General features: G+C 40.5%; 1 protein-coding gene across 13 annotated transcripts in view; it reads right to left on the bottom strand.

Moving 5' to 3' along the window:
* Positions 1 to 16045, bottom strand: part of SCAF8 (SR-related CTD associated factor 8) — a 218490-nt gene that overhangs the window by 107345 nt on the left and 95100 nt on the right. The window contains exon 21 of one of the 13 annotated variants that reach the window (XM_060419858.1): positions 1 to 16045. This exon is cut by the window's left edge and continues 27361 nt beyond it. The exons of the other annotated variants lie outside the window; for them this stretch is intronic. The gene's annotated coding sequence lies outside the window, so the exon portion shown is untranslated. 13 annotated transcript variants of the gene reach the window in all.

Genomic DNA, 16045 nt, shown 5'->3' with positions numbered 1-16045 from the left:
GTGTGGATCACAAGAAACTGTGGAAAATTCTGAAAGAGAGAGGAATACCAGACTACCTGACCTGCCTCTTGAGAAACCTATATGCAGGTCAAGAAGCAACAATTAGAACTGGACATGGGACAACAGACTGGTTCCAAATAGGACAAGGAGTATGTCAAGGCTGTATACTGTCACCCTGCTTATTTAACTTCTCTGCAGAGTACATCATGAGAAACGCTGGGCTGGAGGAAGCACAAGCTGGAATCAAGGTTACCGGGAGAAATATCAATAACCTCAGATATGCAGATGACACCACCCTTATGGCAGAAAGGGAAGAGGAACTAAAAAGCCTCTTGATGAAAGTGAAAGAGGAGACTGAAAAACTTGGCTTAAAGCTCAACATTCAGAAAACGAAGATCATGGCATCTGGTCCCATCACTTCATGGGAAATAGATGGGGAAACAGTAGAAACAGTGTCAGACTTTATTTTTGGGGGCTCCAAAATCACTGCAGATGGTGATTGCAGCCATGAAATTAAAAGACACTTACTCCTTGGAAGGAAAGTTATGACCAACCTAGACAGTATATTAAAGAGCAGAGATATTACTTTGCCAACAAAGGTCTGTCTAGTCAAGGCTATGGTTTTTCCAGTGGTCACGTATGGATGTGAGAGTTGGACTGTGAAGAAAGCTTAGTGCCAAAGAATTGATGCTTTTGAACTATGGTGCTGGAGAAGACTCTTGAGGGTCCCTTGGACTGCAAGGAGATCCAACCAGTCCATCCTAAAGGAGACCAGTCTTGGATGTTCATTGGAAGGACTAATGCTAAAGCTGAAACTCCAATACTTTGGCCACCTCATGCGAAGAGTTGACTCATTGGAAAAGACTCTGATGCTGGGAGGGATTGGGGGCAGGAGGAGAAGGGGACGACTGAGGATGAGATGGCTGGATGGCATCACCGACTCGATGCACATGAGTTTGGGTGAACTCCAGGACTTGGTGATGGACAGAGAGGCCTGGCGTGCTGCGATTCATGGGGTCGCAAAGAGCTGGACACAACTGAGCAACTGAACTGAAGAATACATATTCAGTGGTTACTGTAACACACTCTAAGTTGGAACCTAATAATTACAGAGAATGGGTTCAATCTCTGGGTAGGGAAGATACCCTTGAGAAGGGAATAGTACCCACTCTAGTATTTTTGCCAGGAGAATCTCACGGACAGAGGACCCTGGTGGGCTACAGTCCATGGGATCACAAAGAGTTGGACCCAACTAAGACACTAACACTTTTGCTTTTTCACTTTTGAAATAAACAGTCTAACAGGTAGAATAGGAATCATTCAACTCCAAACACTGGTAACACTGACATTATTATAGAAAAGGAATTTGATTTAACGAGCTTTGACAAACCAGACACCAGCAACACCAGACAGGCTGCTTATGTCGCTAGCAGTCACTCCTTCCAAGGGGGAACTGTTAGCTTTACTACGCAACAAAAACTTGCTTATACTCTAGGAAAAACTGCAAAACTGTGTCCCCCAGATTAGATTATTTAATGTTCCTTTAGCTTCCAGCTGAGAGTAACATGCCACACATAACCTGGTCTACTGAGAAGTGTTCAAGTAAGACAGAAACTGATCTGAAGGAAATGAAATCTAAGATGACTACCTGCTAGAATAATTCCATAAAAAGTAACAATTCTTTAATCTGTGGTTCTCAAAATTTAGTTATGCCTTTAGTATACCTGGATTGCTGGTTAAAAAGGCAGGTTCCCTCTACCTGTTCCCAAAGCTTTTAGCTCCTCTAGGTCTTGGGAGGAGCTGGTTTGCATTTTGAATAAGCCTTGTGGTATTCTAATTCAGGTTACCCTTGGTCCACATTTTGAGAAACACTGACCTTAAAAAGTGACATGTGGTCCCTTCTTTACTGTGACTCCATTGAGCAGTGAGCCCTGTCCAAATGTATGAATTCCCTACCATTTTATTAGCCTTGTCCAATGAAAATTTGACAAAGAAAGCTCTGTTTAAAACATTCACTTAACAAAAGTAAAATTTTTAATTACCAACTTAATGAATAATAGCAAATTGTCATGAAAGGAAAAAGTGAAACAAACAAAGGTGACAACCCACTTAAAATTCTGCTGGGACCAGATTTCTGTGTCACAAAGAAGTGACCACCACCCACACTAGGCGCTGCAGAGTGACTCTTCAGGTCTGTCCACTACCATTCACCTTCGCTACGCAACTACCAAAATCAACCTCTCCTGAAACACTTCATCAAAACATTTTTCAGTTTGAGAACCTATGCTAAGTAGTTCCCCACAACCTAAGTGATGAAATATGAACCTCTCAGCTCCTGAAGCTAAAGATTCTATGTAACCTAGTCTCACTTAAGCAACCCAACCATAAGTCACCTGACTCATGGGGTGATCCTACGTCTTATCAACCTCTGAACAGTTGACTACCGTGACTTCAGCCTCCACCGCTTCCCTTTTCTGAAGCTGCAGCATGTCAAACACCTTCACCAAAGAGTGAAGCACCTACTACAGCTGCTCTGTAGAGTTCCACACCCTTCCGTCCCCTAATAACTTTCCAAGTCCCTTCAATGCAGTAACCCGGAAAGAATTTCTCACTATCTCCAACCCAACTTGCTCAACTCCCACTCAAACAAAATGCTAGTAATATAATCGAAAGGATAATAGCTACCACAACTTCATGTTTTTATTTATGATAAAATTATACCTAAAGGAATACCTGCAAATCATCACACAAATATCTGAGTAACTATTTCAAGCACTATTTGTAGGCACTACAGCTTCACTCAGTCAACTGTCTTTGTCCTCAATTCCCTCTTAGGTGAGTTGTAAAACAAAAATGATTTTTCCCCATTTCTGGCATTTCATGAAGTTTTATACTTCTCCTCTGAAAGTCAGAGTTTTCTACTTGTAAAAGTTACTGACGCTGATACTACAACTAACATGAGAAGTTAAGGCATTATGCGCGCCCTCCTCACCCCACCCAAAACCAAAAGCACTGACTCTATTTTTTTTAATCATACTAACATTTTGAGATGAATTCAAGTAAGGAGTTTACTTCCTGTGTACCCTATTCAGTACCTGGCACACATAATCATGAGATGTTAGCTGTTAATGATTTTGGTTTTACAGTTTCAAAACTGAGGATACATACCATCTGTCATCATTAAAGATTTTTATCTCTATGATTATCTTTTTTTGAATTAATAAAAAGAATAGGTCTATAAACATGGCAAGTGGAGACTATCTAAGGATAAAAAATCATTATTAGGCTTGGTATTTATCATCTTTTGAATTGTGGTAAAATATACAGAATATTAAATTTTACCATTTTAATGACATTTATTTTTATACTAAGAAAACTGTTGAAATAATAATAGTAAAATGTGGAATTTTTTCCTATTGTTACAACATCTGAAATTGGAATCTAGTGTTAGCAAAAACCTCCTTCACATTATACATACTATTACTGCTGACCAAAAAAATTAAAATACACCACTGAATGGTTAAGTCACCTATAAATGTTTCAGGAGTAAAATAAAATGCTAAGTGTTATACCTGCTAGATTTCCTGCATTTTCTTCAAATTCACAAATGGTTCCTAGTAACAGTAGCAGGTACTCTTTAGAGAGTTTACTGTTTCAGGTCCTGCTAATAATGAGCTTTACATGCATTTCAGATTTTTGTTTTCTTACTGAGGTATAATTCACAGACTATAAAGCTCACCCTTTTAAGTGGGCAATTCAGTACTCTGAAGCATATTCACAAAGTTGTGCAACCATCACCATTATCTAATTTTAGAACATTTTCATCATTCCAAAAATAAACTAGAACCCACCTGTAGTCACCCTCCATTCCCCCTCAGCCACCAGTAACTACTAATCCACTTTCTGTTTCTACTGATTAGCCTGCTCTGGCCACTTCACATGAATAAATAATACACTGTGTGGTCTTTTGCATCTGACTTCTTTTACTTAAGCATAATATTTTCCAAGGGGTTTCCCAGCTGGCTCGGTGGTAAAGAATCGCCTGCCAATGCAGGAAATGCAAGAGACACAGTATTATCCCTGGGCTGGGAAGATCCCCTGGAGGAGGAAATGGCAACCCACTCCAGTATTCTTGCCTGGGAAAATCCCATGGAGAGGAGCCCGGTGGGCTACAGTCCGTGGGGTCACAGAGAGTCAGACACAACTGAGCAATTGAGCACTCATGGGGTATTTTCCAGATTCAACCATATTGTAGCCTGTATTAGTACCAAGCATTACGTTTGAGGACCTCAAAGTAAACACCCACGGCAGATTCAATTGGCATTCAACTAATTGGCTGTTTTACATAAAAGAACTTAGATTGAGAGATGAAATAACTTGCCCTTCTTGATTCTCTTTGAACTCTAGTTTACTGCACTTCTGTGGAGATGTAGAAAGTATAAACACTATGAGAATTATATACAAATTTTTTATATGGAAGCAACTAGAGTTGACCCTTGAATGGCTCGGGTCTATTTATACACAGATTTCTTGCAATAATAGATAACTACAGTACTATGTGATCTGAAGTTGGTTGAATCCACCAATGTGGAACTGCAAACACGGGGAGCCTATTACAGGTTACACACAAACCTTTGACTGTATGGAAACCCCTTTTTTTTGTTCAAGGGTCAGCTACACATGTATTTTTTTAAAAAAACTGCCACCTCTGTCCGCTATCATGGGTAAAAGTCATAACCTTCTAAATTTTGCCATGTTTTAAAAATACAGCCAATGATCTTCATTCAAGCTGTTTTCAAAAGCATTAAGGGGCTTCCCTGGTGGCTCAGACAGTAAAGAATCTGCCTGCCAATGCAGGAGACAAGGGTTCCATCCCTGGGTTGGGGAAGATCCCCTGGAGAAGGAAACAGCAAACCCACTTCAGTATTTTTGCCTGGAAAATCCCATGGACAGAGAAGCCTGGCGGGCTACAGTCCATGGGGTCACAGAGAAGTCGGACATGACTTATCGACTAAACAACAGGGGATTATTTACTTTCTCTTCAATTCTTATCTGATTCCCAATCTCTCAGAATAAGTCCTACAACTACATTTACTACTTACAGTTGCTCTCTCTCCATATTCTAGAGAATATGGCTTCATATCAGGAATTATACAGTAGACAGAATGGGGCAACGATAGTAATAATCGATTTCATACTATGAACATGAACTCGGCATTTATTTACATATCTATAAATCCAATTTGTTTTTTTAGAAACAAGTCAGCAAATATCATTTTGGGGGCTCCAGAACTTTTTTAAAAAAGGGAAGAGCCTTATAAGCACTCATGTGGAAATTTCTGGGATGATTTATGGGTTGATTCTTGGCAGATCTATCTGGAATGTTTGTATAACTGACTACTTCTATTCACTGTAAATTTGCCAGAAGCAGTCAGTGAGAAGCTTTTTAGCCCTTTTTGTTATTTTGGCTGGTTTATTCAAAATCACAGCAGATCTGTTGATGTGTCCGCCATAATAATAAAGGAAAGGGTACATGTGTGCATGCTCAGTTGTGTCCAAATCTTTGCGACGCCATGGACTGCAGCCTGCCAGGCTCCTCTGTCCATGGGATTCCCCAGACAAGAATACTAGAGTGGGTTGCCATTTCCTTCTCCAGAGGATATTCCAGACCCAGGAATCGAACTCACGTCTGCAGCACCTCCTACACTGGCAGGCAGATTCTCTACCACTAGCACCACCTGGAAAGCCCTAGATGCAGTATGAAAACTCTAAATGAATACTGAATATATTTAATTTAATGCAACATTGTTGTCTGTTATCAGAAATAGCATTTGAAAGATGTCTAAAAATTTTCTTTTAAAACTTCAAGGAAATAAAACCTTAAAATTGTTCAAGCATATAACACTTTAATGGAAAATAACCAAAGGTAATAGGTGTTATTCTTCTTTTTTTTAAAATAATACAGTAGAGAGAAGAGTATTTTGAATAAAAAAATTGCTCAGGTAAAGAGCCAACTTTTTGGGTCCACTATGATCAGCAATCACCATTTTTTAGAATAGTGCTACAAAACAGAACTTTCTGGCTGTCCAATTGGGAGCCACAACCACATGTGGTTACTGGACATTTTTAAGTGTAGGTGGTGTGACTGGCCAGAATTTAAAAATTTTTAGTAATTTAAATAGCCACATATGACTAAGCACTCCCTTGCTGGACAGTGTAGATGTTGAACGAGAGGCAACATGCCATAAAAGGGGGCCACATCACTAATATTCTGGAAACTTTAAAAAAGTGAGACAGACTGGGGTTATTTATAATGAAGGAGGAGGACAATGAGGGAAAATGAACTTCCAAAGAAATCTACACTTGACTTCTAAAAATTTTAGAGAGCCTCCTTCAAATCCACAGATGAGGGCTCTGAATAGAATCAAATTTAAATCTCAGCATGTAAAGTTTTGAAAACAGTTTCAAAGAATCTGGCAAAGAAACTCGGAAATTTAGATGTCTGGTCAAGACATCTAACTTTGAGACTTCATGGTGTTTCTTTTTAGAACCATTATTCAAAACTATCAGATTTCCCCAAACTTTTGGAAATCATGCTATAAAAAATTTAATACAACTGAAATCCTATTACACAAAAACTGTGTTATTTAACACCATTCACCTTTGTATGTTTATCTTAGAACAGAGTCACACTGCTTATAGTAACGTTTAAATAATAAAGCCTTGATAGTTTTCAATCTTTTCATCTCATTTACCAATGACTTTTCTTTTTTAAGCCTTTCATAGTTTATTACATCCATTCCTTATGGGGCACATTGCCAGTATCTACAAGGTAAAGTGAGGCCAAGATAAACTTTGGGACCTACCCCTCCCCGATCAGAAAGGGCCGAAAGGAATCCAGGAATTGATCCAAATCCATAGATCCATAGGCCCACCCTCATCCCAAGATTTATATATATATAGTCTTTCCTGGTGGCTCAGATGGTAAAGAATCTGCCTCCAATGCAGGAGATCCGGGAATCCTGGGTCAGGAAGATCCCCTGGAGATGGGAATGGCAATTCATTCCAGTATTCTTGCCTGGAGAATTCCATGGACAAAGGAGCCTGGTGGGATACAGCCCATGGTATCCCAAAGAGTCGGACATGATTGAGCGTGCACACACATACATATATGTGTATGCATATGTGTATATATATATATTCCATTTGAACATAGGAAATCTCACATATGTTGGGGAAAAAATGACCTAGAATCCTATTTCTTAAATTTTACAATTACTACAGATCACCTGAGGAAGTGATGAGTAAGCAGGTCTGGGAGGGAACCTGCTGGTCAGTAGGGATTCTGAGTTTCTATCAAGCTTCCAAGAGTGTTACTGCAGTTGCAGGTCTAAGGCTTTGTATAGCTGAGAACTGATTTCACTACAGATTTCAGTGATGATTTTTTTTTTTTTTGACTCTAACTTCTTTTCAATGTTCACTTATTCTTTCAACAAAGTTTTTACTGAATGTGTATTATGAGGCGGCAATTCACTAGGAGGATAAATAAGATCTGATCTCAGCTCTTACGGAAGAGAAGGGCTACTCTCCCAGGGGAAGCAGAAAAGGCTGAAGCTGTGGCCCTTGTACAGAGACTTGGAGATAAAAAGGAGTCTGCAGAGTGGAGAAGATGAGCATTCCTACTCAGGCAGAAGGAACAGCAAGACAAGCTGTAAAGCGCTCTCGAGGAACTGTAGATTACATCAAATTGCTAAAACACATGGTGTTTATGGCAGACATCAGATAGGGGGCCAGGGAAAGGTAAACAGATCAGGGAGCCCAGCATGGCAACCCACTTCAGTGCTCTTGCCTGGAGATTCCATGGACAGAGAAGCCTGGCGGGCTACAGCCCATGGGATTGCAAAGAGCTGGACACGACTGAGCGACCAACACTTTCACCTTCTGCACATCTGAGGTCTCTGTATGATGAGCTCTGATAATGGGCGTTAACATATGGAAAAGCCCATGCACTTCACCCAAAACCTGACTACAAATGGTACATAAGCCTACAGCCAAGTGAGCAAAAAAATTTACTGGAGGCAAACATGTTCATACAGCGATCAGGGTTATCTCTAAAGCTGTCAGATTATATTTTTCTTTCTCCAAATACAAATGAAAAGTGCACATCATCTGGAAACATGCTGAGAGGTGTTAAGAATTGAGAAAGGCAATGTAAGTACAGTTAAAAAAAAAAAAGCCTAGATATAAATAATTCAATTATATTTAACAAATCTAAGGGTTTCAATACCTGGCTCACAACTCAGCTATTGATGAAACAACAACCCTTATCATCTATTTATTGCTGCAAGCTACTGTATCAATAATTATTTCAGGAGGAACATTAAGCAGATAAAACTTCACTACACACTTTAAGATTCAAGAGAGTCAATAATCTTATCTAAGTATTATTTTTGTTGTAAGCTACTTAAAATTCAGGAACAGAACAGCTAATTGACTAAATGATACAAGATGTGACTGTATCTCAAATGAGGCACCAAACAGAGTAATGTCTGAACAGTGTTAATCAACAGAAAATCACATCATGCAATGTCATCTTAAGAACTAAAAATTGCACACGGCAAACTGAGAGGACCCTGGGGTAACTATTCCAGTTAGGCACATAGTTTTCAAAGTTAAAATATTTCAGTGCCACAGCGAAGTGGTTTCAGTTCTAACGCTAATAACCATGACTAGTAGTGGCTGCTGAGAGAGCTGGAAAACTCATGGCTTAGCAGGAAAGACTCCCTGGATAGATTAACGGTATCTGTCATAGTCGTACCTGTAAAAAATGTGTGTCTTTTGAGGAAAGAAAGAAAATGCTGGTACACCTTCCATACTTTTTAACCTTGCTCTAGATTCGATCAGAGCACCAATACAGGGCAGGGTACCAAGTTCTGTCACTGATGAGGATTACAACACTAACTTTCCCCAGACTCAAGAGTTCTTTCTATTGTGCAAGTTATAGGAAAAAGGCACCCTAAAATACGTCAAGTCCTGCTCCTGCGGGCCTCACAGATTTTTAATTAACAATGAAAGCTTTAAGATCAGAAGAATACAAGAAAGCAAGAAGCAAGAAGGCTGCTAAGTCCTCAGCAATCAATCAAAATTAACAGAAGTGAATTCCAGATTGTAAAATGCTTACAGCAGAGGGGTGTGGAAAGAACCACTGAAAACACTACCAATTCTCATCTACTAGGATAAGTTGTAATGTTAAAGAGGGTCCCAGGGCGTGGTGGTGGTAAAGAACCCGCCTGCCAACGCAGGAGACACAAGAGATGCGTCTTCAATCCCTGGGTGGGGAAGATCCCCTGGAGGAGGGCATGGCACCCCACTCCAGTATTCTTGCCTGGAGAATCCCATGGACAGCGGAGCCTGGCGGGCTACAGTCCCCATGGTTGCAGAGTCACAGACAACTGAAGCGACTCAGCATGCAAAGGGTGTACATCAGTCTGTGTGCAGGAGCACCTGTAAAGTTCTCTTTCCTGGGCTAGATTCTAAAACCACATACATGTCTGGGGTTTTTGCATGTTTATTATCACCCCAAGAGGTCTACTGCTTGGGTTTCAAATGCTAACTCTGAATACATGATGAGTCAAACATACTGTCCTTATTCCTATCAATCCATGCTATGCACCAATGGCTCAATGAAATCATGTATTTTACTTTGAATTTATCAGGTTGATAAAAAAGAGTTCAGAATGGTGGTTCCCAAGTTACAACATCTTAAAGAACAGCCATAGAATAGCCTTCAAAAAATGCACAAAGAAGAAAAATAAAAGGTTTCTTTTTGGCAGAACAATGAATACCAAACAAATCAGAAGGCCAAGAAGGGGCACATGCGTGCCCACTGCTGTATTCCTCTCACTCCTCTGTCTTCTCTCTGAAGTCGTTTGGTCTCAATTAACTTTTGGCATTATTTGGAACCAGCGAATCCAAAGAAGCTGGAGAAAATCCACAAAGTGAACCACAGTACTGATGGTACAGAGAGCAGTGGACAGTGCTGATAATTTTAGTCGTGTCCGCAAAGAGTTGGACACGACTGAGCGACTTCACTCACTCACTCACTCAGAGAGTCCCTTGGACTGCAAGGAGATCCAACCAGTCCATTCTAAAGGAGATCAGTCCTGGGTGTTCTTTGGAAGGACTGATGCTAAAGCGGAAACTCCAATACTTTGGCCACCTTGTGCAAAGAGCTGACTCACTGGAAAAGACTCTGATGCGAGGAGGGATTGGGGGCAGGAGGAGAAGGGGACAGAGGATGGATGAGATGGCTGGATGGCATCACCAACTCGATGGACTTGAGTTTCAGTGAACTCCAGGAGTTGGTGATGGACAGGGAGGCCTGACGTGCTGCAGCTCATGGGGTCGCAGAGTCGGACACAACCGAGCGACTGAACTGAACTGATTAAGTTATAATAAACGAGAAGATGAATCATTAACTCAAAAATCATTTAAAGTTATTGCTTTTTGTTCTTAAGCCAGCTATCAGAAATATTACTGCTTTAAAAATTAAAGGTAGTTCTCTTGTTCACTCTTGTTCTCTGAGAATACATGTAGTATTGAGTAAAATCCTATGGACAGAAGGGCCTGATGGGCTACAGTCCACCGGATCCCAAAGGGTTGGACACGACTGAGCGACTAAGCACGCATGCGCGCGCGCGCGCACACACACACACACACACACACACACACGTATTAATTTCCTCTTCTTGGGGCAATTAAAGGAGTCTTTTTTTTTCAAGACTGGGTTAAAGCTGATGAGGATGTATCCAGCTTTAAAGATCTAATTCCTAGGAACTATAAGTTTGATAAGCAGATGTGAGACTCAAAGCAGAAAGAGAGAGACTGGTTTTGATTCCTGAAAGGAAAGAAAATCTACAAGGAGGCTTGCTAAAAAAGGTTGAGAAGGTGTCTGATACATACACATATGCATGTGCATATATTTATGTGTGTAAGACTGTAAGCTGTATTAGATTATTAGAAACCATTTCCCAATGTTAAAACTGTAAACAGTCAAGACAGAAACAAAAGCAAAGTAAGACTATTCATTCAGCAATGGAAAAAAAAATGACTGTTAAAAATCAACTTGGCTCCACCACGTCCAGCCAGAAGACGTGCTTTGTTTAAGGTGCCAAAGTAGGTATCTGACAACAATCCCAACAAGGAGTAAGAAGTCAATAACTCACTTTCTTTTTCCACCAGACCACCAACCACTAGAGCTACAAAAAGGAATACAGAGCTATCTAAACTTTTAGGAACAAAGGGAAAAGTAGCAAAGTATTCCTTTGTAGAAATTTAGAAACTCACAGCTTGAAAGGGTTTAATAACTCATCACAAAATGTCAGCCTTATTCAACTCTCTCGACTTAGATGTCCTGACTGTTTTCAAGACCTGGTTATACTACTTCCAATGGCACCCCACTCCAGTACTCTTGCCTGGAAAATCCAATGGACGGAGGAGCCTGGTAGGCTACAGTCCATGGGGTCGCGGAGGGTGGGACACAACTGAGCAACTTCACTTTCACGCGTTGGAGAAGGCAATGGCAACCCACTCCAGTGTTCTTGCCTGGAGAATCCCAGGGATGGGGGAGCCTGGTGGGCTGCCGTCTATGGGGTCGCACAGGGTCGGACACGACTGAAGTGACTTAGCAGTAGCAGCAGCATACTCTTAATTGGAGAAGTAAATGGCAACCCACTCCAGTATTCTTATCTGGAGAATCCCATAGACAAGAGGAGGCTGACAGGCTACAGTCCACGGGATCACAAGAGTCAGACAGGACTTGGCGACTAAACCACCACCATATACTCTTAAAATCATTTCCATCTGATATTTAGTGCTTTAGAAACAGTCAAGGCCATACCCTACTCTACAGTCCTTGGAGAGTTAAAATAATCACACCTGGAGGTTCATGAGATCCAAAGGCTAGTCAGTGCCTTTATTCCCATAGCTTCTCAGCCGAATCCCCCATCAATCAGAATTCTTGCTTCATCCATAAACATTCCTACATACCCTACTTTTACTATCAGTTAAATGAAAAATACTGGTGTGAAGGAAGCCCTTCTCTGGCCCTTTGAACATTGATACTAGTTTAGAAATCACTCTTCATCTACCATTAATTAAAACGTACACTACTGATTCTATTTGCTCAGAGTATAAATGTCATGTTCTGAAGAGCATTTAACACACAGCTCAAATTACAAGGCTTTGACCTGTGAACCTGGTGACCATTACACTTTGTCCTTACACCTCTTTGAGCCCTAGATCTGTATGTGTGTAGCGTGTGGCAAAGAAAGAGTGCAGCTGTAACGCAGATGAAGGGGTTGCTGCATTCCAAGTTAAGCTTTCCATATCAAGGTAACAATTAAATTTTACGTTATCCTCTTAAGAGTCTAGCTATTTTTTAAAGCTCTGATGAGAAATTAAATTACTGCTTTACATTTGGAAGTACAGGTAACTATGGCTATGGTGGCATTTCATGATTTCCAATGAAACCAAGATCCCTACTGTGTCTTCCTAAACTGGTTGCTATGAATGCACAAAATAACCTCACTTCTTTCTCTCAAATAGATAATCTGAGATCTCAAATTTTATTTGACAGACTTCATTTGGGATAAAATAACTCTAAACATGTTTTTCAAATTCTCAGTATTATACAGAGGTCTAATAGAAATGTTTTCAAATCATTTTTCTAAATGTGGTTTCCCTGTATAATGGATTGAGTCAGACACAATTTTTAAAAAGTTAACTCGTTTATTTCTGCAATTAACAATTTTTTTTTGGTCGAATGGCTGAATGGTGTGGCTTGTGGGATCTTAGTTGTCCAACCAGGGATCAAACCCTTGCCCTCAGCAGTGAAAGCACAGTCTTAACCACTGGACAGCCAAGGAATTCTCAACACTTTTTTTAGTATGAATACATTCATGGGAAAAGTGTAAATCTTTTTTTCACCTTAATCAGCCTTTTTCAAGTCTCATGAAAAAATATCTACTCTTAAAACTTGAGTTTCTACTTCATTGAGTAAGAAAATCAGGAACACTTTTTAGCCACTGAATTGTTATTATCTGGACACAGGTCCAACTGGCCTGGGCTCTACATGCTTGTGGGTAGCATACCATTGTTAACTTCTCCCACCTGGAAGGGGTTTCAGTATCTGCTGAATAGCTCGAAGATACTGTTGTGTGTATTGATGGGCAAACAGGACCTTACCCCAAGCTACTCTAGCCTATTTGTTTCTCACTGGTCTCTGCATTCCTTCCCATATTTAGACAATCAACAAAAGATGCTGAAAATGAAGCTCCATTACTTTGGCCACCTGATGCAAAGAGCTGACTCACTGGAACAGACTTTGATGCTGGGAAAGATTCAAGGCAAAAGAAGAGGGCAGCAGAGGATGAGATGGTTAGACAGCATCACCTACTCAACGGACATGAATTTGGGCAAACTCTGGGAGATAGGGAAGGGCGGAGAGGCCTAGTGTACTGCAGTCTGTGGGGTCACAGAGCCACACATGAACTTAGCAACCGAATAACCAAAGAAAGGAAGCTTTCTAACTGTTCTTAGATCACTGCCATCCCTTCCTGACTGGTAAGTCAGGTGGGCCAGCAGGCTTGCCACTGGCCTAGCGAATCAGACTTTCTGTGTTTCAAGACTGGCCCAGAAATACAAATACAGCTCGAATAACTAAGTAAGCTTTAGAGGCAGGAAAACTCTGGAGCGTTAAAACTACAAGAACTTGTAACTTCATCCATCCCCTCCCTGATATGGGGTTGTAATATAAAATCTGCATAAATTATCCCTTAATTATCTGCAATTAATATACACCACTGATTTGCATGCCCCCAGAGTCTCTACTGGGCTTCTCAGGTGGCGCTAGTGGTAAAGATCCTGCTTTCCAAAGCAGGAGAGGTAAGAGACAGATTTGATTCCCTGGGTTGAGCGGATCCCCTGGAGGAGGAAATGGCAACCCACTCCAGTATTCTTGTAATGAAGAATCCCACGGACAGAGGAGCCTGGCGGGCTACAGTCCGTAGGGCTGCAGAGTCGGACATGACTGAAGCAACTTCACATGCACAAAGTCTCAGCCATTTTGAACAATTGTAACAGCAGCCAACACCGATGTACTCTACAAGCCAGGCAGTGTTTGTTCTAAGTGCTTTGGGGCTCTTCAAATGAAAATCAGGAGAATTGCCCATTCAAGTTTCCACAAGTCACAGGGAACACTGTTAAAAGACCTATTTAGTAAAGACCTATATATTCAGACAACTTGGATTCAGTCAGCTACAAAGCTGTTTTTCAAAGATTTTGCTGAATAACTGTATGAAAAAAAAAGAGAAATATATTAAGGTTATACTACTAAATGAAAATATCAAATTGTTAACTTGTTTGGTAAATGAGAAAGCTATTTCTAACAAGCCACTGAAATAGCAAAATGACAGTCATTATCACTTAACAGAAAATCTGGACAAAACAAAAAATGCTAACATACTATAAAAAAGAAAACACACTGCCTATTTTCAGTGAGCTATATTTAATAAAGTCTAAAGAAACTTCATATTTAAAAGTCAGCCATGAATCATTTTAAGTGCAAGAAAAAATTGCAGGAGATGCTTTGCTATATAATGTTAATATTATTGGATTTTCTTTGTTAGTTCAAATATGACTAAAAAACATAAAATTATGGGTATTACAAATTCACCTAAAAAGCTAGGCTATCATATTTAACAATGTGTCTATCATATTAACAATGAAATTCCATAAAGATGTGTTTCATCACTCTAAAATATGACTATTTTCCGTAAGTATGTTTTAAAGTATTCAATGTCTATTTGAAAGTGGATGTGTCAGTCGCTCAGTCATTTCCCAACTCTTTGGGACGTCAAGGACTGTAGCCTGCCAGGCTCCTCTGTCCATGGAATTCTCCAGGCAAGAAAACTGGAGTGGGTAGCATTCCCTTCTCCAGGGGATCTTCCCAACCCAGGGGTCGAACCTGGGTTTCCTGCGTTGCAGGAAGATACTTTACCGTCTGAGCCACCAACATCTATTTACTTAGATCTTAAATAGTTACAGAATTCAGTCATAGGCTGTTAACGAAATGTGTCCTCCAAAAATGTATAAGTTCCAACTTCCAGTACCTCAGAATGGGACCTCATTTGGAAACAGAGTCCTTATATATATCATTAGTTAAGAAGAGGTCATGCTGCAGTAGGGTGGGCCCCTAATCCAATATAACCAGTATCTAATTTAAGAAGAAAATTTACAGACAGACATAACAGCAAGGTGATATGAAGACACGTGATCGAAGACAGCAACTTGACGACAGAGGCAGAGACTGAAGTGATGCGTCTGCAAGCCGAGAATAACGAGGACTGCTGAGAACTTCCGCAATTTGGAAGAGACAAGAGAGGCTCTCCTCTAGAGTGTTCAGAGAAAGCACGGCGCTGCCAACAGCTAGATTTCAGATTTTAGCCTCTAGAACTGTAAGAGATTTCATTTCTGTTGTTCCAAGTCACTTACTTTTTGGTATGTTGTTACAGCAGCTCTATGAATTATACAGACCATGTGTTAAAATTAAAATCTGTGGCGCTAGTGCTAAAGAATCCACCTGCGATGCAGCTGATGTAACGTTGGTTTGATCCCTGGGTCGGTAAGGTCCTCCGGAGGAGGGCATGGCAACCCACTCCAGTATTCTTGCCTGGAGAATCTCATGGACAGAGGAGCCTGGGGGGCTACAGTCCATAGCATCGTGAAGAGTTGGACGCAACTAAAGTGACTCAGCACACGTCCAAGAGTATCTTTTAAAGTAAAGCACAGCTTTGCCTGGTCAGCAAAAACCTGAGTTCAAATACCTGTACAAATCAAAAGCTGTGTGACTGTGGACTTCAGTTTGCTTATTTGTAAAGAAGGGAAATGGCTCCTACAGAATGGTATGTTTCTGAAGATAAATGATTCAGAATGTCCATGACACAGAGGCTAAAATTTTTCTCCCTCCACTCTCAAACCCTTCTCC

This window comes from Ovis aries, chromosome 8 (assembly GCF_016772045.2).
Source record: "Ovis aries strain OAR_USU_Benz2616 breed Rambouillet chromosome 8, ARS-UI_Ramb_v3.0, whole genome shotgun sequence".
Lineage (NCBI taxonomy): Eukaryota > Metazoa > Chordata > Mammalia > Artiodactyla > Bovidae > Ovis > Ovis aries.
Note: the sequence above shows the minus strand (reverse complement) of the source record. Positions and strands in the feature narration are given on the sequence as shown.